This window comes from Macaca mulatta, chromosome 2 (assembly GCF_049350105.2).
Source record: "Macaca mulatta isolate MMU2019108-1 chromosome 2, T2T-MMU8v2.0, whole genome shotgun sequence".
In the NCBI taxonomy this organism is placed as follows: domain Eukaryota; kingdom Metazoa; phylum Chordata; class Mammalia; order Primates; family Cercopithecidae; genus Macaca; species Macaca mulatta.
The window spans coordinates 86,970,676-86,994,905 of record NC_133407.1 but is presented as its reverse complement, the minus strand read 5'-3'; the positions used below and the strand labels follow the sequence as shown (position 1 = coordinate 86,994,905).

Here is a 24,230-nt window from a genome sequence, read left to right as displayed (position 1 = left end):
GGAGACACTCGCACTTACCTAGAAAGTGAGTCGGTGTTTGTGTGTGTTTGTGCTTGCCTCTGCAGTGCACTAACTGGCACACAAGTGACCTAGGAGGCTTCTTTCTAGTACTGTTGTAACATCAAGAGAAGCCAGCTAAGTCCTCAGTACAGGAAGCTCACCGTTTTTAGACACATCTTCAACCTACTAACAGAACATCTTCTTGGATGACATCTATTTTATAATACTGAGATTGTATATCTTCAAAAGGGTCTAGAGCAATAGGTCGACAAATTCACAAACATAGGAAAGCACAGTTACTGCAGAAATTATTCACTCACATACATAATATATGTTATACTATTAATACATATACTATGTGCTTTTATTTTTTAAATAAATATTAGTGATATATTAATACATATGTATTTACTTTAAACTGGTACTGAATTCATACCAAAGCAATTCGTTCAAAGTAATTCACCATGCTTTCTCAATCAACAAACAGTAAAAGGTCAACTAAAATAATATGTCTACTAAAAAGTATCTGCATATTTGACATGTTGGGATTCACTGCACCATAGCATAATTTTCCTTTGATGGGTAGTGACTCATTCAAACACCTTAGGCAAACAGAATGTGCTGCACTTTAGCAATTATAATAAGGTTATCAATTTTTAAAAGCCAGCCACTTTACTTCATCAATGAGCTGAAGCAATACTAGAAGATTAGGAAGGCTTATCAGTTCAAGACACTTTGAGACAAGTCCAGAAGTTATACAATTAATTTTTAATGATTTCTACATCATCTAGGAGATTCTCATTATATGCAATAAAAGCTAACCTAATAGTGTCTTAAAATTTCTTATTTCACTGAATCACCACAAGGTCTAATAATTCTGTGTTTGAATCCTAATAATACAAATTTATACTTTTGCAGAGAATTACATAAAATGTCTAAGACAGTATTTTGAAAACTGATGGATTTAAGATTTTTTAAAATACAGTTTTTGGAAATCTCTCCTCCCCCAAACAATTAAAACATAAGTGGTATATAGAGAATTTAACCAACATATAATTGCTGGCAATTTTCTTAATGGTTGATCCATTTTAGAGGAGCCCAAGCTCCCAATTGAATTTTCCATGGAAGATACCAAGTGCATACTTTTTCAAAGGTATCCTGATTGCAAATTTTCTGCGTCCCAGATGGTTATTCATTGAGTTAAAATATAACTAGACCAATGTTTACAAACGAAGAAATTATAAATCTTATCTCCAGGACTATTTTCTTCATAAGTTTTCATTTTCATTTTCACTACCAGAGTTTGCTATCTTTGATGCTAAATTTTTCACTTTATTACCAAGTGAACTTGACAGCAAGAACTAAGTTAAACTCTGAGCTCATCTTCAGTCACAGAGAACCCCAAGAGACATCCTCCCAAGTTTGGGAGAGAGAACACTGAATGGAAGAATCTCCTTCTCTCTCAAAACGTTCACAAATGCCTTTCTTTTGATGTGGTCTATCACTACATTCAATGTTTTGTTTTGTTTTTATTTCTCTTGAGTCTTTGAATATTATTCATATACTTTAGAAAGTTCTGAAATTTCTTCTCTCATATTACCCTTTATTTCTATAATTTTTAAATTATTTCAAATGATGTCCAAATATAACTTTTAAAAATCATCCATTGCTGTGAGGAGTAAGAAGTGTAAAAACACATTTTTATTCTATTGTTTTACAAGCTCAACTTTCATTTTACATTCAGGGGTACATAGTTTGTTACATAGGTATATTGCATGATGCTAAGGTTTTCAGGTTCGAAAGATCCCATCACCCAGGTAGTGAACACAATACCTAAAAGGTAGTTTTTCAGCCTTTGCCCCACCTCCCTTTCCCGCCGCTGTAGTAGTTCCTAGTGTCCATCATTTCCATCTTTATGTCCAGGAGTACCCAATGTTTAGCTCCCACTTATAAATGAGGACATGTGGTATATGGTTTTCTATTCCTATGTTAATTCACTTAGGATTATGACCTCCAGCTTCATTCATGTTGTTTCAAATAGTTCATTTCATTATTTTTTTAGCTGCATTGTATTTCATGGTGTATATATACCACATTTTCTTTATCCTATCTACCATTGATAGACACATGGGTGGATTCCATGTCCTTGCTATTTTGAATGGTGCTGTGATGAACATACGAGTTGCTGTGTCTTTTTGGTATAATAATGTACTTTTCTTTGGATATATACCTAGTAGAGATTGCTGGGTCAAATGGTAGTTCTGTTTTTAGTTCTATGAGACATCTCCAGAATGCTTTCCACTGTAACTAAACTAATTTACATTCCCACCAACAGTGCATAAGCATTCCTTTTTCTCTGCAGTCCTGCAACATCTGTTATTTTTTGTCTTTTTAATAATAACCATTCTGACTAATGTGAGATGGTATCTTATTGTGGTTTTATTTTACATTTCTCTGATAATCAGTGATGTTGAGCATTTTTTTCATATGTTTGTAGGCCTCTGGTATGTCTTGTTTTGAGGAGTGTCTGTGTCCTTTGCCAACCTTTTAATGTCTATTTTTTGTTAAGTTTGCTTGTTAAGTTTCTTATGAAATCTAGATATTACTCCTGTGTTGGATGCATAGTTTGCAAATATATTCTCCCATTCTGTAGGCTGTCGGATTACTCTGCTAATAGCTTCTTTTGCTGTGCCAAAGCTCTTCAGTTTAATTAGGTCCCACTAGTCAATTTTTGTTTTTGTTGAAATTGCTTTTGAGAACCTAGTCATAAATTCTTTTCCAAGGCCCATGTCCAGAATGGTGTTTCCTATGTTTTCTTCTAGGATTTTTATAGTTTGAGGTCTTATATTTAACTCTTTAAGCGATCCATTTTACCAGGTAAGAAAACTCAGCATATCTCTATCTTGATCAAAAATAGGAATCCACAACCTTCTTTTAGCAAACTGAGGATTTAGTATTGAGTGCTTAGGCAATTAACTTTAAAAATCAAAAGGGAAATAATTAGATAGGCCTTGACATTTACAAAGATTTACAGGATCCCTCCAAATTTCCTTTTAATTTATTGATTCTTGGTTAAATGACAACATGGGTACCAGGAAAGCTGTTGTCTCTGTTGTGGGCAAATACTAGATTGCCTACATGTGTGTTCACAAGAGACATCTCATTTGTTTTTGGATGATTGCAGCCAGATACTGAAAAGCCTGACAAGGTCTTGGATAGGGGCAAGCATTAAGGATAATCCAGAGTGAATATTCTTCCTTCCTGTCAGATTGAACTCTAAATGCAAGAGTTTGTTTTTTGAACAAGAATTTATTAACAATATCTTCAGGAAAAGCACCCAAACTAACCAAGAAACAATCCCATCTCACCATAAGTCATTCAGGGTAAAAGGGCAGTCATATAACAGCCACAAGGGTTTTCCCTCTTTTACAGTTATAAGCACTTTTGGTTGTTTCTGCTGCTGAAAAAGCAGGTACTGAGCATCTACTTTGTTGCAGTCTCAGTGCAAGGTGCTGGATAGAGCACTGAAGAGACAGTCCCTGCCCTCATGGAACTTCCAGTTTGGTATGCAATTTATTTAAGCAACTACATACAGCATTACATGATAGTGTTACGGAGGTCCAGCAGCACTCGAGAAAGCTGCCCAACCCAGGCTTGGAGGGTTAGGAAAGGCTCCTCAGAGAAGGTGACAGGTAATCTAACTATTTCTGTCCTCATAGTGAGTGCAATGTCATTTTCTGTTTGTGGTTACTATAATTTGTGTCTTTCCCTGAAATGTGGATATCCTCTCATCAACCTCTCCTTTCACACACCTAGTCCTGTACAGTGGTGGAATAGTCATCCTGTTTCAGTGATTGCAGGGTGGCTACATTTCAGGATTTCCACTTGTTTTCTGAAGTGCAGTGAATACAGACACTGAAGGGGCTAACTGGTTGAATCTCAATGTGCATTCTGTTACACTGGTCCCTGTTATATATCCGTTCACTTGTACCTGGAGCTTGATAGCAATAAGAATAGAGCAAATACCATTATGTGAGAGGGTCTCTGACCTTCTTAATTCAATTCTCTATTTCTCTCTTGCTCACAGCTACATGGAAACTTACATACCTAAATTCAAAATCAGCTTTCAATTCACTCTACATTATTGATAAAAGGGCTAGGTTTTTCTCTGGTTCAGTGAAAACGGTTTATAACGGTGCAGTTTCCTGAATGTGCTTTTAAAGCTCATAGTGACTTCTGACTCTCTGTCTTTTTTTTTTCTCGATGACCTTTGACAAGGATTGCAGCCAGCTGCAAAGGAAGAGCTTACCATATGTTGAAAACGGTATTCTGACATCTGCTCTAACATTCCTTGTTTCAAACATAAACATGTGTCTAAAATGACTTGAATTACACAGGCTTGGTTCTCTTCACTGGTGACAGGGATGGGACTGCTAGGAAATCATCCATTTAAACTGGGATCACTGTACCTTGTATGTCTTTTGACATGGTTTAACAAGATCATTAATTCTGGTTATAACTATCTAATAAAGACTATCCCCTTGCAAACTCTATGTAGAATCAGCTCATTTTGTTTTTTACTCTGAAAGAATCTAATAACAGGCATTAACAGTTTTAGAGCAAGGTTACAAAGCTCTGCAGCATACTAAAATAAGTATCATTTGTTTTCCCAGTGATTTATAGTAAGACTTCAGCAAGGGAGTCTTGATAACAATAGAAACACTAGGTTGTTAAGCATCTCCTACCTGTGGGTCCATCACGCAGCACAGTGCCCACGTAAGTAAATTACATAAAGTCTCAATAGTAATGTCCCGTCCAGGATTCAAACTCAGCTCTGACGTCAAAGGCAATTGAATTTCCAGGTCTCCTAGCTGCCTTCATAGTGACTCTTCCTTCTTTTTAAATGTTGGTTAGAAGATTTACAATTTTCTTCTCATATTTTACTCTGATATATTATTAACATACTTAATTGTTGAAAATGAATTTTTAAATCAATAAGTGATCAGATGAAGTACTTTTCAAACTAAGTATTATTAAATCATATCTTAAGGTAACAAAAAAAGCTTCCTTCTACTTAAAGCCAAGCCGATTTAGTTGGAGTTTTACCAACAGCTCCACCAGGAAGGATTTCTATGCAGAGAGTTTTCATTGGCCCCTCCAGATCAGCTCCACCCTTCTTCAGGCTGCTTTGTTCCCAGAGAAGCTAATAAGTATGAGCTAATTAGATCACTTGAGCTAATGAGATCACTTGAGCTAATAAGATCACTTTCTCTCTGGCTGCTAGTTGGATTTGGCCAACGAAGGGGGGCAAGAGTTGGAGATAACTGGTCAGGAGGAGAGTGAGGTCAGAGTGTGTGTTCCCCAAGCTTCCTCCCTGATAAGTCACAGCAAGTTGACCCTGTCCCTTACTCAAGGCCACAGCTACTCCAGCAATGTCTTCTACCTCTCTCCTTTCAGACTGTTGCATCTGCCACTTCCCCTTTAGGAAGAGGGCAGTCAAGGCTCCCTGGTTGCTAGCCCTGAGGCACTTTGCCTAAACTTGCCTACATCTTTACTCCACTTGAGTATACGATCTGCTTCCTGACTGATACAATCCCAAATAAGTAACATATCCTGGACTTGGACCTTAGAGTAATGAGCATCATCACTTGATTTCTTAAGAAACTACATTGTTTGAACCTGTTGTCTTGGTGGTTTTGTTGTTGTTTTTTTCTTCTTTTCCCCAAGATTCATCTATTTTCTTCATGGCAAATCTCTATCCTAACCCAAACAATATCACCATCTTCACAATACAACTTCATAAACTGATTTGCTTTTGATTCCTGCCTCTAAAGAGAGCCTATGTAAGATCTAGACGACAGGTTGAAGAGACCTAGAATAAATTCCTGGGATGGACCTGGTTCCCGGGTATACAGGATTTCTGAACTTCACATTGCTTTACCCATCACGGAATTTTGACTATTAAGTGACAGCTGAATTATTGCAATGTCACAGAATAACTCAGCAGGATTTAGGATTATGAAAATATTTGTATCACTTATTAGTTAAATAGTATTTAAAAATTAAACTTCTGATTTGATAAATATGAATGTAGTTGCCTAATATAGATAATCTTAAAGTGCTATTTTAAACTGCTAAAAAGCTTGAGAAACAAATCCTTCAAAAAACAGACTGGGCCGGGTTCAATGGTTCATGCCTGTCATCTCAGCACTGTAGGAGGCAGAGGCAGGAGCACTGGTTTAGCCCAAGAGTTTGAGACTAGCCTGGGGAATGTAGGGAGATCCATCTCTATAAAAAATAAAAGTGAAAAAAAAAAATAATGGGGGCATAGTGGTATATTCCTGTGGCCTCAACCACTGGAGAGGCTAAGGCAAGAGGATTGCTTGGGCCCAGAAGGTGGAGGCTGCAGTGAGCTGTGATCACAATACTGCATTCCAGTCTGGGTGACAGAACAAGACTGTATCTCAAAAACAGGCTGTTTATTTTTATTTTACTCTGCCTCCTAAAGTGTTGAGATTACAGGCATGAACCATTGCACCCGGCCCAGTCTATTTTTTGAAGTATTTGTTCCTCAAGCTTTTTAGCAGTTAACAATAACGCTTAAATATTATCTATATTAGGCAGCTACATTCATATTTATCAAATCAGTTGTTTAATTTTTAAATGCTTTTTAATTAATAAGTGATACAAATGTTTTCATAATCCTAAATCCTGCTGAGTTACTCTGTGACATTGCAATAATTCAGCTGTCACTTAAAGGTGAACAGACTGTTTACCTTTGCATTATAATTATTTTATCTCCTTTTCCTGAACTTCTACCTACTAGTTGACTTTCTCAAAACTGTATACTTATATTGTTTTCACAAACAAAAAACATAGGCAGCTCCATTTTACAGAAATATGCGTAGAAAAAATAAGTATGAAATACATTTTTATCACAGAGTTTCCAAGTAAAAAATTTCTTTATTAAATAATCTTCAGCTCTTTCTCCACAGATATACTTACAAGTGAAATAGGAAGGGGAGTTTAATATATTGAAATTCAAGCATGGTTTCCCTGGCAGCCTATGAGCACTTTCATCTCTCTCTTGAAAAGAGAGTCTGTGAGAGCTTGCTAAATACAAGTTAGGGTTTGTTTTCTTTCCGCGTGTCTTTGGATTTTCACAAACCAAAACAGATTAAAACATATATATGATAGTTAAATGGTTCTTGCTAAATGATTGGTTAAGATTAAGTTTATAAAATCAAATGAAAAAATTAGCCCCGTTATAGTTAGAGACAAATGGATCAATAGCATTTTCTTGACCTAAATAATATAAGTGCATTTATAGTTCAATGATAGTAGTAATTCCTAACCACCACTTTGGAAGAAATAGCTGGGGATTTCCAATGTCATTCACAGTTGGAAAAACAACCACACACATAGCCAAACTTCCAGCCCTACAAACAGGATGGAGAGGCACTGATAACAATCATTATTACAAGTTAAGTGGTGTCACAAGCCCAAGTTCAAATTTATCTTCGCAGCATCTAGCAAAGAACTAGCTGAGCCAACAATCTCCAAAAACAAGTTTACCGTAGAATGAGGAAAATATCAAGGCCTGTGACCTTGAGTTTTTTTCTCTATCAATAATCCTGTCAGGATGGCAAAAGTACATTGTTTAACCAAAATAAGCTCCTGCAGTTTTCCTTCAAGATTAAGTTGCTGTCTCTATTACCTCACCCAAATAATAATGCTAAATTAGAAAAGATTCAAAGCACTAGACATTTATCCTCTCTTCATTCAACGTTAACACATCATCTCCTTCCACTGTTCTAACAGTAATTAAATGGGTTTTGTTCATGTTAAATAGAAGAAAATAAAGACTCCTTTCCCCCCTTTTCTTTCTTAAACTTACCAAGAAACTTCTGGGCTTCCCTTGCACCTGTGATCCAGTTTTCCTGCTACCATAATGTATGAGTTCCAGTTGTGGTTAAATACCATCTGTTTTAATCCAGTTGGAGACTTCTATATTTACCCAAGTGCATCTATATATCTCCTTTAATGCAAGGCTTTCATTGGTACAACTTAGGAATGGCTAATACAGGTAAAATTACATGGGCACAAGCTCATGGGTTTACTACAATATACAATTTTGTGGTGTATAAAACTATATATATTTGTGCAAGTGAGCAGGTGAAACTAAATAACTGATTTTATTCCTTATATTTGGAAAATGAATGGAAGACAAGAGAAATAATCTAAGTTTCCTAAGACTGAGGAAAGGAATATCTAAAGTTTAGATAGTTTTTATTCAAATTTGGGCACTGCTATATCCTTCTTTCCACTTACATTCTCCCTCCCCATCCATGGAACAGTCTAGAGTACTTGTTTTCTTTTGCCATCGCTTTAGCCAGCCCTAGCAGAAGGCTATAAAGTTGTACATTGGAAGTGTCTGTGAATGAAGACTGTAAACAGGAAAACATATAGCACATGTAACAGCAACAGATGTAATAAACATAATATTTCCGTTTAAAATTCCAGTGCAGATTTATTTTCTCTTACTTTATTTTCACTGAATAATAAAACCAGCTGATCAGATTTCTGCTTATAACATGCTTTCCTTGCTGCTTAAAATTATTATTGACTTGTGAAAGACCATTAGCTTTTTCATCTGCACATGAACTAATTCCAATTTATTTAGGCTTTTCTCATTGGTAATATTTTCTGGCATTTTAATGAGGTTGTTGCCCTGCTCTACTCTTAAATACCTCCTATTCCAATTTTTTTAAGAAAAGAAAGAAAAATGGATGACTGCATTACTATGTCTTTATATAATTTCCAAAATATTATGCCTTTTTGAAGATTTTTTTTTTTTTTTGATATGGAGTTTCGCTCTTCTTGCCCAGGCTGAAGCGCAATGGCGCGATCTCGGCTCACTGCAACCTCCACCTCCCGGGTTCAAGCCATTCTCCTGCCTCAGCCTCCTGAGTAGCTGGGATTACAGGCATGTGCCATCATGCCTGGCTAATCTTGTATTTTTAGTAGAGACGGGGTTTCTCCATGTTGGTCAGGCTGGTCTCGAACTCCTGACCTCAGGTGATCCACCCTCCTTGGCCTCCCAAAGTGCTGAGATTACAGGTGTGAGCCACTGCTCCCAGTCTGAAGAATTTCTTTATAAACTCACAATCAGCTTGTGGTCCACCCTGAGTCCCAGATCTTGTCCTACTATGTATAACTTGTAGCTAACACAGTGAAATAGCTAATATAGTATGGCTATTAGTTTCAATGCCCAGATATTAAAGATCATTTTGAGTTATATTTGTAAAGTTACTTGTATAAATATTAACAATGTTCAATATTAATAATTAAACACAACATACTATTCATACAATTAAGATTAATTTTAAAGAGCTATCCATACCAAAGGCATTAATTGAAAATATTTAAAACAATGCCTATCCATCAAATGTAGCACTTGCCATTTGTGGAATATTTGACAGATTGCTCACACTCTATAACCTTTTTTATAAGTGAAGTCTATAAACAGAAATCACATCACAGCACTTTAGGAACATGTGGATGAAATTCTATTTGTATTTACGAACTTTTCTTCCTTTCTTTCTCCACAGATATGTTTATAAGTGAAATAGGAAGGGGAGTTTTATATATTGAAATCCAAGTATGATTTCCCTGGCAGCCTATGAGCACTTTCATCTTTCTCTTGAAAAGAGAGTCTGTGAGAGCTTGCTAAATACAGTTGGGGTTTGTTTTCTTTCTGCGTGTCTTTGGGTTTTAACAAACCGAAACTAGCTTTTTTTCCCCTCTCTTAGCAGGGGCGCCCATAATTTGCGCTCTTTCATTTTGCTGCTACCCAACTCTCAGATATAACTGACATCATGGGTTTCAGAGACCTGAAAAGCCCTGCTGGCCTCCACGTGCTCAATAATTACCTGGCAGACAAGAGCTACATCGAGGGTTATGTGCCATCATAAGCAGATGTGGCAGTATTGGAAGCAGTCACTGGCCCGTTGCCTGTGAACTTGTGTCTTGCCCTGTGTTGGTATAGTCACGTCAAGTCTCATGAAAAGAAAAGTCCAGCCTGCCAGGAGTGAAGAAACCTTTGGGCAAATATGCTCCTGCTAATGTTGAAGACACTACAGGAAGCGGAGCTACAAGTAGTAAAGATGATGATATATTGATCTCCTTGGCTCTGATAAGGAGGATGAAAGTGAAGCAGCAAAGAGGCTAATGGAAGAATGGCTTGCCCAGAATGAATCAAAGAAAGCCCAAAAATGTCCACTTGTTGCCATTTTCAATTGTGCTAGATGTGAAACAGTGGGATGATGTGGCAGATATGGCAAAGCTAGAGGAATGTGTTAGAAGCATTCAAACAAACGGCTTAGTCTAGGGCTCCTCTAAACTAGTTATGATGGCAAATGGAATTTAAATACTTCAAATCCAGTGAAGATGATAAAGTTGGAACAGATACACTGGAGGAGCAGGTCACTGCTTTTGAGGATTCTGTGTAGTCCATGGATATGGCTGCTTTCCATAAGACCTAAAATTCACCCCAGATCATTGCACTTAAAATAAAAACTTGAAAGAAAATAATACATAAACACAGCTCAAAGTCTCCTGTTCACATCTGTAAATAGCAAGAAAACAATTATTTAGAGATAATACAATATTTCACTTCCTTTGAAAAATTTGCAGGAAAAAGAGATGAAAAAAATATGTTTAAAGAAAAAATAAAGAAATATGTACATACAGAAACAGGTAAAATAGCTTTAAAAAGAACTGACTTCACACAAAGTGTCATTATTTTATTTAAAGGTTAATAACAATATTTCTTGGGCCAAGCATTTCCAATACACCACCAGAAGAAACCCATTATAAAGCAATGTCCCTGACAACTCCTTCTAAATTCACTATGAGGATTATACGAAGATTCGTCATATTCTTTTTCAGTTAAGACTAGCAGGTAGGAGGAAAAAGCAAAACTGAGCCATCTACTATTCACTCCTTTCTTCTTTTCACCAACGCCAGGATTAGGTTTAGACAGCCCGAAGAAACAGCACAGATCCTAATATTAAGGATACTGCTGAAAGGTGACACTCTAGCTGCCATAGAGAAAATAGTTTAACAACCTGGGTAGACTCAGAAAGCCTTTCCTTAGACCTCACTTACCGTAATTCCACCTCTTTTCTAAAAATGAGCTTACAAGCTTTCATACAGATGTCTTGCTCCCACAGACACAGAGAGCGTCTGCATGTGCTTTTTCTCTTTTCAGAAGGTTCTGTCTGCCTCCCTCTACCAAGTGTTGATTAGGCATCCCCCAACTTATCATTCCTCCATATTCAGCAGATTTGGCCCCTCAATTATGACATCTCATGGATGTAGGTATGTTTACTTATTGTTTCATTATACTTTGTTTTCATGATTCTTAGATGAATAACTGCCTCCCTCAGTAGAATGGAGACTTACTCATTGCCTGTACTGAGTTACTAATATATTCATAGAATTGAGCCCAGGGCCTAGCTGAGGGTGAATAACCAATAAATATTTGACACATGAATAAATTAAATGACTTAATCAGTAGACAGATGAATACTTAATCAACCAAAAGGTACTAGAATTGATTGACACCTATGGGTGATGGTTCGTCTCTGGATTTAGAAAACTCCAGGTTTCCACATTTTGCCTAATGAAGTTTTTCCCTTTCCTTCAAACTAACGATGGTTAGATAATGTTTACTCAACAGTAACCAAACCATTCAGCTGAGAAGCATTTTTATCATAGTAGAATTTTACCAAATTGCCATTGAAAAAGAAACCATTGTTTTAGGCTGGGCGCGGTGGCTCACGCCTGTAATCCCAGCACTTTGGGAGGCCGAGGCGGGCGGATCACGAGGTCAGGAGATTGAGACCATCCTGGCTAACACGGTGAAACCCCGTCTCTACTAAAAATGCAAAAAAATTAGCCGGGCGAGGCGGCGGGCGCCTGTAGTCCCAGCTACTCGGGAGGCTGAGGCAGGAGAATGGCGTGAACCCGGGAGGCGGAGCTTGCAGTGAGCCGAGATCGCGCCATTGCACTCCAGCCTGGGCGACTAAGCGAGACTCTGTCTCAAAAAAAAAAAAAAAGAAAAAAAAAAAAAAAAGAAACCATTGTTTTATTTAAATCAAATATGTCTAGAGGGCTAACACTTATTAGTAATCTGTTCTCAGAGAACTTAATTAATTGGACGCATTTAATTATGACACATAGAGTAATTTCAGTATGGGTTTGGAATGTACTCTACAAACACTATTGACTATCTCTGACAAGAAAGCCTGAATGCCAGACACGATGGCCCAGGGGTTAGAGGATTCTCAAACAATGTAGCAGCCACAGCTGCGAATTCAGTGTGGGATAACTCAGTATCTCAATTAACTACGGAAAGTCCCCTTTAAAGTGAAGTCATTGATCACTTGGATTTTAACAACCAACGATCTGGATTCCTTTTCTCATATTGAGTATAAGCGGGAATCTTAGTGACCTTGACATCTGAATGCATGGAGTCATGGATTTGTTACACAGCCACCTAAGGCTCTCACTGCCTGAATCCAGCTGACAGCCTAATTAAACAGCAAGAGTTCCTGGAGGGGAATGTTAATGAGTCTACTTGGCAGCCAACAGTCTGTTCCCCAGATGGTGCAGGGGTTATAAATTGTCAATAGGGTAAGAGTAGTGAAGGAAGTTGAGGAAAATACAGAAAGACTCCTACATCACTGTAACTTTCTAAGATGCTAGGTCCATGATGAAGATATTTGGAGACATGGCAACCGGGGTGAGGGTAGAAAAGTAGTAGCACATCTATTTATCTTGAACTCTAAGAATACATCAAGAATTGCTTTGGCTTTTCAAATGGACACCACCCTGTGGTGTCTGGGTAAACTGAATGGTTATTTCAGGCACGTTTGTCAGGTTGATAGTGACTGAAAAGAATGGTAATGTGATTAAAGCCCTACTATGTTTGTAGTTGGTATTTATTATTTTTCTGTCTATTTTTTCCCTTATAAATAGAATCTAGAGTATGAGAGCTCTCTGCTAATTCAGTTATTATCGAATGAGTAACATCTTGACAAGAAACAGTCTCCTGTGACCTTCAAGTTGTGTGCTCCCTAAACAAAGTAGTCAGTGTGAAACAACTTACATGATCTACAATTAGAAATGAAAATGCCTCTTTTGCTTTCATTAGGCTTCCTCCTTAAATGTTCAGTTGGTTCTTAATTAAGCTTTGGAGCCAAATGGATATGGGAAAGCCACAGTCACGTTTTACCTTCACTGTACTTCAGAACTCAATCCCAAGTACCATTTGTGGCAACCAGACCCTAGAGTGACTCCCAAGAATTTTCACCACCTAAAGTCCACACCTTTGTAAATCCCTTCTCCATGAGTGTAATTAGCTTCTAAATAACAGAATATGACAAAGGATGTTGCTCCCATGGTTAGATTATGTTATGTAAACCTGTCTTAGCTGACTGGATTGAGAGACTCTTCTGCTGACCTTGAAGAAGAAAGTTGCTATGATACTGACTGCCAGGGGAGAGGTTATGGAACAGGGGACTACCTGTGACCTCTAGGAGCTGAGAGGCTCAGTTCTATGACCAAAAGAAACTGAATTCTGCCAATAACCACCTCCACAGTTCTGTGAGCTCTAGAGAGAAATGCGACCTGGCCAAACTTGAATGCTGTCTTGTGAAACCCTGGGTTTCAGGACAGGAGATCTCTCAAAGCTATGCCTTGACTCCTGACCCATGGAAACTGACATAATAAATGGGTATTGTTTAACCCACTAAGTTTATGTTCATTTGTTATGCAGCAATAGAAAACTAATACGTCATGGAAGAATTACCCATATTTGGCTGTAAGTGTAAATGAAAAGAATCTTCAAATCTTAAGGTTGGATGGGACCATATGCATCATCTATGAAAATTTCCCATCCTCAATCTACAGGACCCAGTAAATTGTTATGCCATTTCTTATTGAGCAGAAAGAGGAGTTTACATCACTAGTTCTTAAGAAATACTTTTATACTGATGCAATATCTGTCTTCCTCACTAATGCTAGCTTTATTAACCCGTACTAAGTATATTTTCTTCTTCAAATATGTGTGCAGCTCTTGTGCCTCTACTAAACTTTCTTCTTCTCCAAGTAAACAACCCTGGTTTTTTTTAGCTCTTCAATACATGACATATTCTCAACACAACTCACATTCTGCTGACATGGTTTTGAAGCTACATTAACTCTTAGTTCACTCAGAACTGAAGATAACACTCTCAATTAGATGTGGTCATAATAAAACATAATGGCAATATTAATTCATTTCACCTAAGTTGATATTATTTCTATAACCATAGTCTGTTACATCTAAAAAAAAAAAAAAAAACTTTACCTTTATAGTATGGTAATTCCTCACTTAACATCATCAATAGGGTTTCAGAAACTGTGACTTTAAGCAAAACGTTTAATGAAACTAGTTTTCCCATGAATGAATTGATAAAAACAATAGCCCCACAGTATATTTCTGGTCAGAAAACATCATCAAACTTCGAAATGAAGACCCAAAACACTTCTAATATTAAACATTAAAATAAATGTGAACATTAAATGTATTTTTTTTTTTTTTTTTTTTTTTTTGAGATGGAGTCTCACGCTGTTGCCCAGGCTGGAGTGCAGTGGCGCGATCTCGGCTCACTGCAAGCTCCGCCTCCTGGGTTCACGCCATTCTCCTGCCTCAGCCTCCTGAGTAGCTAGGACTACAGGCACCCGCCAGGCGCGGTGGCTCAAGCCTGTAATCCCAGCACTTTGGGAGGCCGAGGCGGGCGGATCACAAGGTCAGGAGATCGAGACCACAGTGAAACTCCGTCTCTACTAAAAATAAATGTATTTTTAAACATGGCAAAACATCGTCTCTACTAAAATACAAAAATTAGCTAGGCATGGCGGTGCACACAGTGTGTATCTGTGCTGTATATGCTACCCACCTCTTACTCATCAATATCATCTGTTCTGATACTAAAACATCAAGATCTTCATGGCTTGATGAGCCAGGATTACCTGAAGCAGATAATCAGGTGATCCTGGCTGATCCTAGGAAAAAAACAATACCCATTTATTATGTCAGTATCCCAGCTACTCAGAAGGCTGAGCAGGAGAATTGTTTGAACCCAGGAGATGGAGGTTGCAGTGAGCCGAGATCGCGCCATTGCACTCCAGCCTAGGCAACAAGAGTGAAACTCCATCTCAAAAATATAAATAAATAAATAAAATAAAATAAATAAAGATTATTAAATCAAGTAAGACAATTATTTACCGAATTAGTCCAGCTCAGTATCACGGGTTGCCAGAGACTATCCTGGCAGTTGGGTCACAAGGTGGAAACCACCACTGGACAGGATGCCACTTCATTCCAGGGCGCATTCACACACACACCCATGCTCACTTAGACTGGGACCATGTATACACACCAATTACCCTAACATGCACATCTTTGGAATTTGGGAGGTAATCAGAGTCCCTGGAGAAAACCCATGCAGACATGGAAAAAAATATGCAAACTCCACACAGAGAGTGGCCCCAGCTAGGAATTATTTATTTTTGTCATCAGCATTATAACAAAATAATATTGAACAAAACAACATTTGAGGACTTGTATTTAATTGCGGGCCATATTACAGATTAATCAACACCCTTTCTCAACCACTTTCTCTCTTGTCTTCCTCTATTATAGAATCCAGAAAGCTTAATGCTTGATTTTTCTGGCTCTCTTGCAGCTATGGGAGGTTATGTGACAGAATTCTCATTAATGAGGTATAGAGAGAAGTCAGCTAGGGATGAATCCCCCTTTTTTATTAAAGGATAAAATCTCATCAGGAAGAAAATTCTGTTATTTCTTTCCCTCTGGAATGTGGACAAAACCCTTGGAGGTTTAACAGCTCTCTTGTGGCCATGGTGCTACAATCTCAAACAGAGAGCATACAAAGGATGGAGTCCTGATGATAGCATTGGCTAGCCAGACTACTTTACACTATGGACATCCTGGCTTAGAAAAGTTGCCTCTATTTTTTAGGCCTCTATACCCAGGTTTTCTGTTACAAAAACCCTCCCTTATCTCCGATTTTACTTTCTATAGTTTCAGTTATCTACAGTCAGGTCAAATGTTATCTAAACATAACATTTCAAATAGCACACCATTCTGAAAAGCACGATGAAATTTTTATGTGTCCCACTCCACCTTACCCAGGGTGTGAATAATCCCTTAGTCTAGTGTATCCGTGCTGTATATGCTACCCACCTCTTAGTCATCAATATCATCTGTTCCTATACTAAAACATCAAGATCTTCATGGCTTGATGAGCCAGGATTACCTGAAGCAGATAATCAGGTGATCCTGGCTGATCCTAGGATAAAAACAGTATCTGTAGGGTTGAGAACTATTCAAGGTTTAAGGCATCCACTGGGGGAGGGCCCTTGGGATGTATCCCCATGGATAAAGGGAGACTACTGTATTTGCAGCTGAATACAACCCTAACTTATACTGTTATTTTTCTAATAGAGAAAATAAAGCTTAAGAAACTAAGTGATTTGTCTAAAGCAACATATCTAGTAAAAGAATAAAAAACTCCCTATGCATATCTTCTTTTGAGAAATGTCTGTTCATATCCTTTGCCCATTTTTTGATGGGGCTGTTTGTTTTTTTCTTGTAAATTTGTTTGAGTTCTTTGTAGGTTCTGGATATTAGCCCTTTGTCAGATGAGTAGATTGCAAAAATTTTCTCCCATTCTGTAGGTTGCCTGTTCACTCTGATGGTAGTTTCTTTTGCTGTGCAGAAGCTCTTTAGTTTAATTAGATCCCATTTGTCAATTTTGGTTTTTGTTGCCATTGCTTTTGGTGTTTTAGACATGAAGTCTTTGCCCATGCCTGTGTCCTGAATGGTATTACCTAGGTTTTCCTCTAGGGTTTTTATGGTATTAGGTCTAACCAACAGACACATGAAAAAATGCTCATCATCACTGGCCATCAGAGAAAGGCAAGTCAAAACCACAATGAGATACCATCTCATACCAGTTAGAATGGCAATCATTAAAAAGTCAGGAAACAACAGGTGCTGGAGAGGATGTGGAGAAATAGGAACACTTTTACACTGTTGGTGGGATTGTAAACTAGTTCAACCATTATGGAAAACAGTGTGGCGATTCCTCAAGGATCTAGAACTAGATGTACCATATGACCCAGCCATCCCATTACTGGGTATATACCCAAAGGATTACAAATCATGCTGCTATAAAGACACATGCACACGTATATTTATTGCGGCACTATTCACAATAGCAAAGACTTGGAATCAACCCAAATGTCCATCAGTGACAGACTGGATTAAGAAAATGTGGCACATATACACCATGGAATACTATGCAGCCATAAAAAAGGATGAGTTTGTATCCTTTGTAGGGACATGGATGTAGCTGGAAACCATTCTTAGCAAACTATCACAAGAACAGAAAATCAAACACCGCATGTTCTCACTCATAGGTGGGAACTGAACAATGAGATCACTTGGACTCGGGAAGGGGAACATCACACACTGGGGCCTATCATGGGGAGGGGGGAGGGGGGAGGGATTGCATTGGGAGTTATCCTGATGTAAATGACGAGTTGATGGGTGCTGACGAGTTGATGGGTGCAGCACACCAACATGGCACAAGTATAGATATGTAACAAACCTGCGCGTTGTGCACATGCACCCTAGAACTTAAAGTATAATAATAATAATAAATTAAAAAAAAAAAAAAAAACTCCCTATGCAGCTTTCAGGCCACCATATGGTTGTGTGATTTCACCTAATGCAGCCACTCCCAGTGTGTATCATTAATGCTCCATTTCAAATATATTAAAAAGAGAACCTTAATGTTGCAGTTGCCAAAGAACTGATTAAGAAATCCATGCTCTGAAACCTAAAAGTGTCCACATATTAAAGTAAAACAATACTTAGCTGTAAATATATTTTGAGATATTCATTGAAAAACTCAATTCTGATCATAAAATTCAATCCTATAAATAAACCAAATGATATATAAATGGTTCCTGAGAAATGCTACTTCAAGTCTAACCAAAACAATCATCTCCTTTCCTCTTTCCATTAAATTGCTTACTTTGACTTCACCATAAAAAAAAAAAAAAAATGGTTTTAGAAATTAAATCTCTACTTTCAATGATGGCTTCAAATGAACAAACAATTTCAAGTTGCCACAGCAAGCACACTGGAAACATATTATCTCACTGTCATCACAAAACAAGAAAAAAAGGCTTTGGGGGCCTTTCTCAACATTTTTGAAAATGCAGTAGAAAAAAATAACAATTTTTGCTTTTTTCTACATAGCCATTTTCTCCCTTTCTTCCTTTCCACAATGGGTATAAACTTGCCAATTTGATTTTAACCCTAAAAGACATTTTCCTGGCAGATAATCCCTAGTTTGAACAAAAATCGTTTACCTGACACTCTTTGTCATTTTAGGGGAAAAAACCCACACACAGTGTATAGATGAAGTGAAATAAAAAATGTAGCTTTCAATTATTTTTTATTTCCAACTTATCAAAAAGCTACAGAAATTAAAGTACAAATCCCACTACCAAAGACATAGTAAAAGGTTGGAAGAATATTCTAAAGGTCACATTATCTTAATGAAGTGCCACTTCCTGACAACATGGCTATGAAATTGGAGTAATATACTCCATTTAGTGGGAAATGCTCTGTGAAATCCATGCCCTCTGCACTCTAAACAAAGACATTGGTAATTTTCTTAAAAGGTCACACAAAAATGTGTTATTTAAAACTAGGCATTTGCCAGTTGTGAATATATGAAAGGTGAATATCAGATGCAGGAATTCAGATAGTTTTTTTTTTTTTATAAAATGCCAGAGTTTTTCACATATGTTTTAATAATATAAAATTGTGTCAGCTAATTTTGTTCTTTGATCTGTATCAGTTTATCAAAATACTAAAGGAAAAATTAATCTGATGAGTCTAGTAAAATTTCATCTAAAACCATCTGACTCACTAAAACTTGAGAGTGAGTTTGGGTACATTTACAAAGCTTGTGCTACACTTGTCTTATTTTAGCATTTTATTGGGTAAGTTGTAATGTTTCTATGTGTGTTACAACTAACTTTTAAAATACATAGTATTATTGGAAAGTGATTTCTCAATATCAGAAAATCCCCTAGTGTAATATCTGTCATTTACGTGTACTATAGATAAATGCTTGAAGAATAAAATTATTACAGACCTGTCAACCAGAGAAGAAATTTAAAAATTTTACATATCAAAGTCCATGATTAAAAAAACACATTGTCACCCTGCTATGGGAAATACATGTATTTTGTCATTTTTCACAAAGTTCATTTAGCCAGAAAGATCAAATAATGACAATTCAATGCGAATGTTAACTTTAGGGGGACTCCAAAACAATTGTTACTCCTCCAGTTATATGACAAGGACAGAATGTTTGTATCTCTCTAAAATTCAAATGTTGAAATTCAAACCCCCAATGTGATGATAGTATTAGAACGCGGGGTCCTATGGGACATGATTGGATCATGACAGTGGAGCCCTTGCGAATGGGATTAGTGCTCTTATAAAAGAGATTCCGTAGCATTCCCTCACCCCTTCTACCATGTGAGGACACAGTAGGAAGATGGCCATCTATGAAACAGGAATCAGGCCCTCGCCAGACACCGAATCTTCCGGCACTTTGATCTTGGATTTCTCAGTGTTCAGAACTGCGAAACATAAATTTCTGTTGTTTATGTGATACCCACTCTATGGTATTGTGTCATAGTAGCCTAAACAGACTAAGGCGGACTTCTAGGCTGGTGGCTTTCACTATGTTTGTGGGGATGATGGTTTTCAGACATATCACAGAGCTGGGAAGAAGATGATGGAAACAGCACATTAAAATGCTACAAAGCCGGCTGTTTTTCTTGAAATGCAGCTGTTTTTCTTGAATATATGCTCCTTGGATTGTTGCTAGCCTTTGTATATGCTGAATTCCTAAAAAGATGAATTTGACAGTTTTTGCCAGTACGCTTACTGCTGTTGCAGAGAAACAGATTGTTGGAAGTCCTTATTTCATTATCCACTGAGAAACTTCTCTTTTCTGAGAAGGAATCCAAAACCAGTTCTCTCATGGAGAGGGCTTTGATGAAATGACTGCCACTTGTGCTTCGATAAACCAGACATCCATATTATTTGTCTGAGACCTCCACTCAGAAATATGGGCAACAATATTTTCATAAAAATGAAAAAAAAAAAAGTATGAAAAGCTAAACTAAGGTAAACAAATAGAACTGGTTCCTGAGGCAACAAAGGTAATAAATCCCTGATAGTCAAATGGCTGCCCAAAGACCAATAGCATTGCATCACTAGGATCTTATTAAAAGTTTAGAATCTCAAGCCCCATCCAAAGCCCACTAATTCAGAATCTGCATTTAAACAAATATCCAAGAAGACACATGCACAGAAAATTTGATGAAGCACTGACCTAGAAAATAGAAGATAACTTTTAAAAATCAACTTAGGGATAATTACTTTAGAAATTATATTGTCATTTTCTACTTCCCCAAAATGCAGACTTGTAAAAATGAATCAAGCAGAAAGAAAGTATTGAATCCTGAAAACTAAAAAATATTATTTCCAAAATTGAAAAAAAACATAAAGTGTAAACATATTAATAGTTGGAGGTTCTTCTTGAGTGTCTCATATCTCTGAATATCTTATGAAGCAAGTCACTTATTACCTTTTGTTTCAGACTCTCTTTAAGAATATTTGAATAGTAAAAAGCCTTGGAAAATAGTGATAATGTCCCTTCACAATGAAGGGAAGATTTGCTTAAAGCCTTAGAAGATAGAACATAGTGTTTATCTCTGGAGTAGAAGGAAGGCATGCTTCCTATCCATCTTAAAATATTTTAGTTCTCTAAGCTTGGGATTTCTTGGTTGTAATTCTTGAGAAAGTATTTGTGCTCATCCTTGCCACCCTGTGTGACTCAGTGGCAACAGAATTGACCTAATAATTTGATTATCATATCGCCTGCTATACTATGAGTAATAAATCATTTTTCTCTGATGCAAGAGTCTCGTGTCTTCTTCCAGTATTCATGAAACTATGGGAGGCTGACTTGTTACCCTGAAAATAAACTAAAATCTCAAACCTTTCACAGATTTTGAAAATAATAAAATAGATAGTAATAAATACCAAACTTGTAACTTAGAGGATAAATAATCATGGAAATCTGCCTGTATTTTGAGAAAAGATAACAGAAAAATTATAAACACAATTTAAATGACCTGGGGATCCCAGAGATAGAACAGAAACACTGTACAAGGAAATAACAAAGATAATGGAGGAGAAGAGAAAATGAACTAATAGAAATTTTCTTGAAAGGGACATTCATGTCTTCAGATGATGTGTTCACGGAGAGTGTGATACAGTAAGAAAGTTAGATTTAAACTTAGTTATACCACTTAGTTACCCCTAGAAGTTCAAGGAGAAAGAGAAAATCCCAAAGGCCTTTATGAAAAAACAGATTTTCCACAAAATACCAATAATCCAACAACCATTAGATTTCTTATCAACACAGGCAAAATTTTATGTTAGAAAACAATGTCTTCAGGGTTGGAATGGGATGGTGGAAATAAAATATAAACTGATAAATATATATAAACATCTAAAATATCATCCTATTATCTGTAAAGGGATAATCAAATAATTTTCAGGCATGAAAAGAATCAGACATTGTACCCCTTCACTCTCTGTGACTAGAATTAATCAAGGAGAGACTCCACCAAAATAAAAATATAATTAAGAGATTAATATGGTTAAGAAGCAGTAACAGCTGAGTAAGACTCAGAAGTGAAAGATACTAGAAAGAAATTAAAACCAATCTATAAGACCTTGATACTTTTAAGAGGCTCTTGCCAGCACATTTTCTATGGATCCAAACAACCTATGTGGCCCCACAACAAATAATAATTATATAAATGTAGTATTACAGTTTGATCATTAGTTTTCAATGGTTGAACACTAGGCTTATCACTCTCACCTATAAAATATATCTGAACTGACAGGAGATTATATGGATGACCATGAATGTTTTAATTGTTTTATGTGGCAGCTCAAAACTTTTATGATTAATAGTTTACCAGGAAGATAACAGTTACAGTCTCCTTGCGATACACGAGACAGATAATGAGATGGACAGATAATAAATGTATTTATGGTCTAAATATTTCAACAAATATAATGCAACAACAGAAGCAACACAAATATCAAAATAGCAAGATGATCTCAGACTGCAGATGAGAGAGAGAAATGATCCCAATCATTCTTCTCATTTCTAACATTTGAGTCCAGTTCAAGATCTGATACTAGTCCAAAAATAGAAAAATCCCTTTCTGGAGCAGCTACAAAAATATAGTGTATTTTTTTTTTCAAAATTAACATACAAAATCCACTATGTTTCCACACACTAACAACAAACTATACAAAACAGAAATTAAGAGAATAATAATACTGTAAAGTAGCATCAAAAAGAATAAGATATTTAGGAATAATTTTAACCAAACAGGCGTGATGAAAACTATACAACGTTGATGAAAGAAATTGAAGAAGACATAAATAAATGAAAAGATATCCTATGCTCATGGATTGGAAGAATTAACATTTTCAAATATTTGTATTAAGTAAAGCAATTCATAGATTCAAAGTAATCACTATCAAAACTACAATGGTATTTATGATAAAATAGAAGAAACAATCCTAATATTCATATAGAATTACTAAAAACTGAATAGCTAAAGCAATCTTGAGCAAGTAGAGCAAATCTAGAGGCAGTAACACTTCCTGATTTCAAATTTAATTACACAGCTCTAGTAATTGAAACAGCATGGTACTGACATTAATTCAGACACATAGACTAATAGAAGAGAAATGAGAGCCCAGAAATAAACCCATGCATTTATGGCCAACTAATGTTACAAGAGCATCAAAAATATACAATGTGGAAATGATAGCCTCCTCAATAAATGGTGTTGGGAAAACAGATATCCACATGCAAAAAAATAAAATTGGATCCTTAATCTACTTAAAATAGATTAAAGACCTAAACCGGGCCAGGTGCTGTGGCTCACGCCTGTAACCCTAGAACTTTGGGAGACTGAGGAGGGCAGATCACAAGGTCAGGAGTTCAAGACAAGCCTGACAAACATGGTAAAACCCCATCTCTGCTAAAAATACAGAATTTGGCCAGGCATCGTGTCGTATGCCTGTAAACCCAGCTACTCACAAGGCTGAGGCAGGAGAATCACTTAAACCCGGGAGGCAGAGGTTGCAGTGAGCCCAAACTTTGCCACTGAACTCCAACCTGGGTGACAGAGCAAGACTTAGTATCCAAAACATGCAAAGAAATAATATAGCTCAATAGCAAAAAAATCAAATCATCATATTTTAAAAATTGGCAAAGGACTTTGTGTTAGTCTGGTTTGGATTGCTATGGAGGAATATCTGAGGCTGGGTAATTTACAAAGAATAAAGAAGTTTTATTGGGCTCCTGATTCTGATGGTTGGGAAGTTCATGATTGAGGATCTGCAAGTGATGAGAGCCTCAGGCTGCTTCCACTCATGGCACAAGGCAAAGGGATAGCCAGTGTGTGCAGAGATCACATGGAGAGAGAGCAAGCAAGAGGTGGGGAGGTGCCAGGCTCTTTTTAATAATCAGCTCTCATGGGTCAGAATTAATAGAGTGAACACTCACTAACTCCCTAGGCAGGGAATTAATTTATGAGGTGTTCACCCCCATGACTAAAATAACTCCCTTTAAGTCACGTCTCCAACATTGGGTATCACATTTCAGCATGAGGTTTGGAGGGGCAAATATCGAAACTATAGCAGAACTGAATAGACATTTTTCAAAAGAAGACATACAAGTGATCAATAGATATAGGAAAATATGGTCAATACCACTAATAATCAGAGAAATGCATATCAAAATCTAAGTGAGATATCACCTCACATCTGTTAGAATGGCAATTATCAAAAAGTCGGAAGATAAGAAGTGATGATGAGGATGTGGAGGAAAGGAAACCCTTATTCATTGTTGAGGGCGATATAAATTGGTACAGGCACTATGGAAAAGACTATGTTAAAAGTT

At 36.9% G+C, this 24,230-nt stretch overlaps 1 protein-coding gene and 1 pseudogene across 6 annotated transcripts in view; one reads left to right on the top strand and one right to left on the bottom strand.

Annotated features, from left to right (window-relative positions):
- Positions 1-24,230, bottom strand: part of NAALADL2 (N-acetylated alpha-linked acidic dipeptidase like 2) — a 1,473,645-nt gene that overhangs the window by 781,979 nt on the left and 667,436 nt on the right. The window lies entirely within an intron of this gene.
- Positions 9,879-10,544, top strand: LOC100425579 (elongation factor 1-beta pseudogene; annotated as a pseudogene).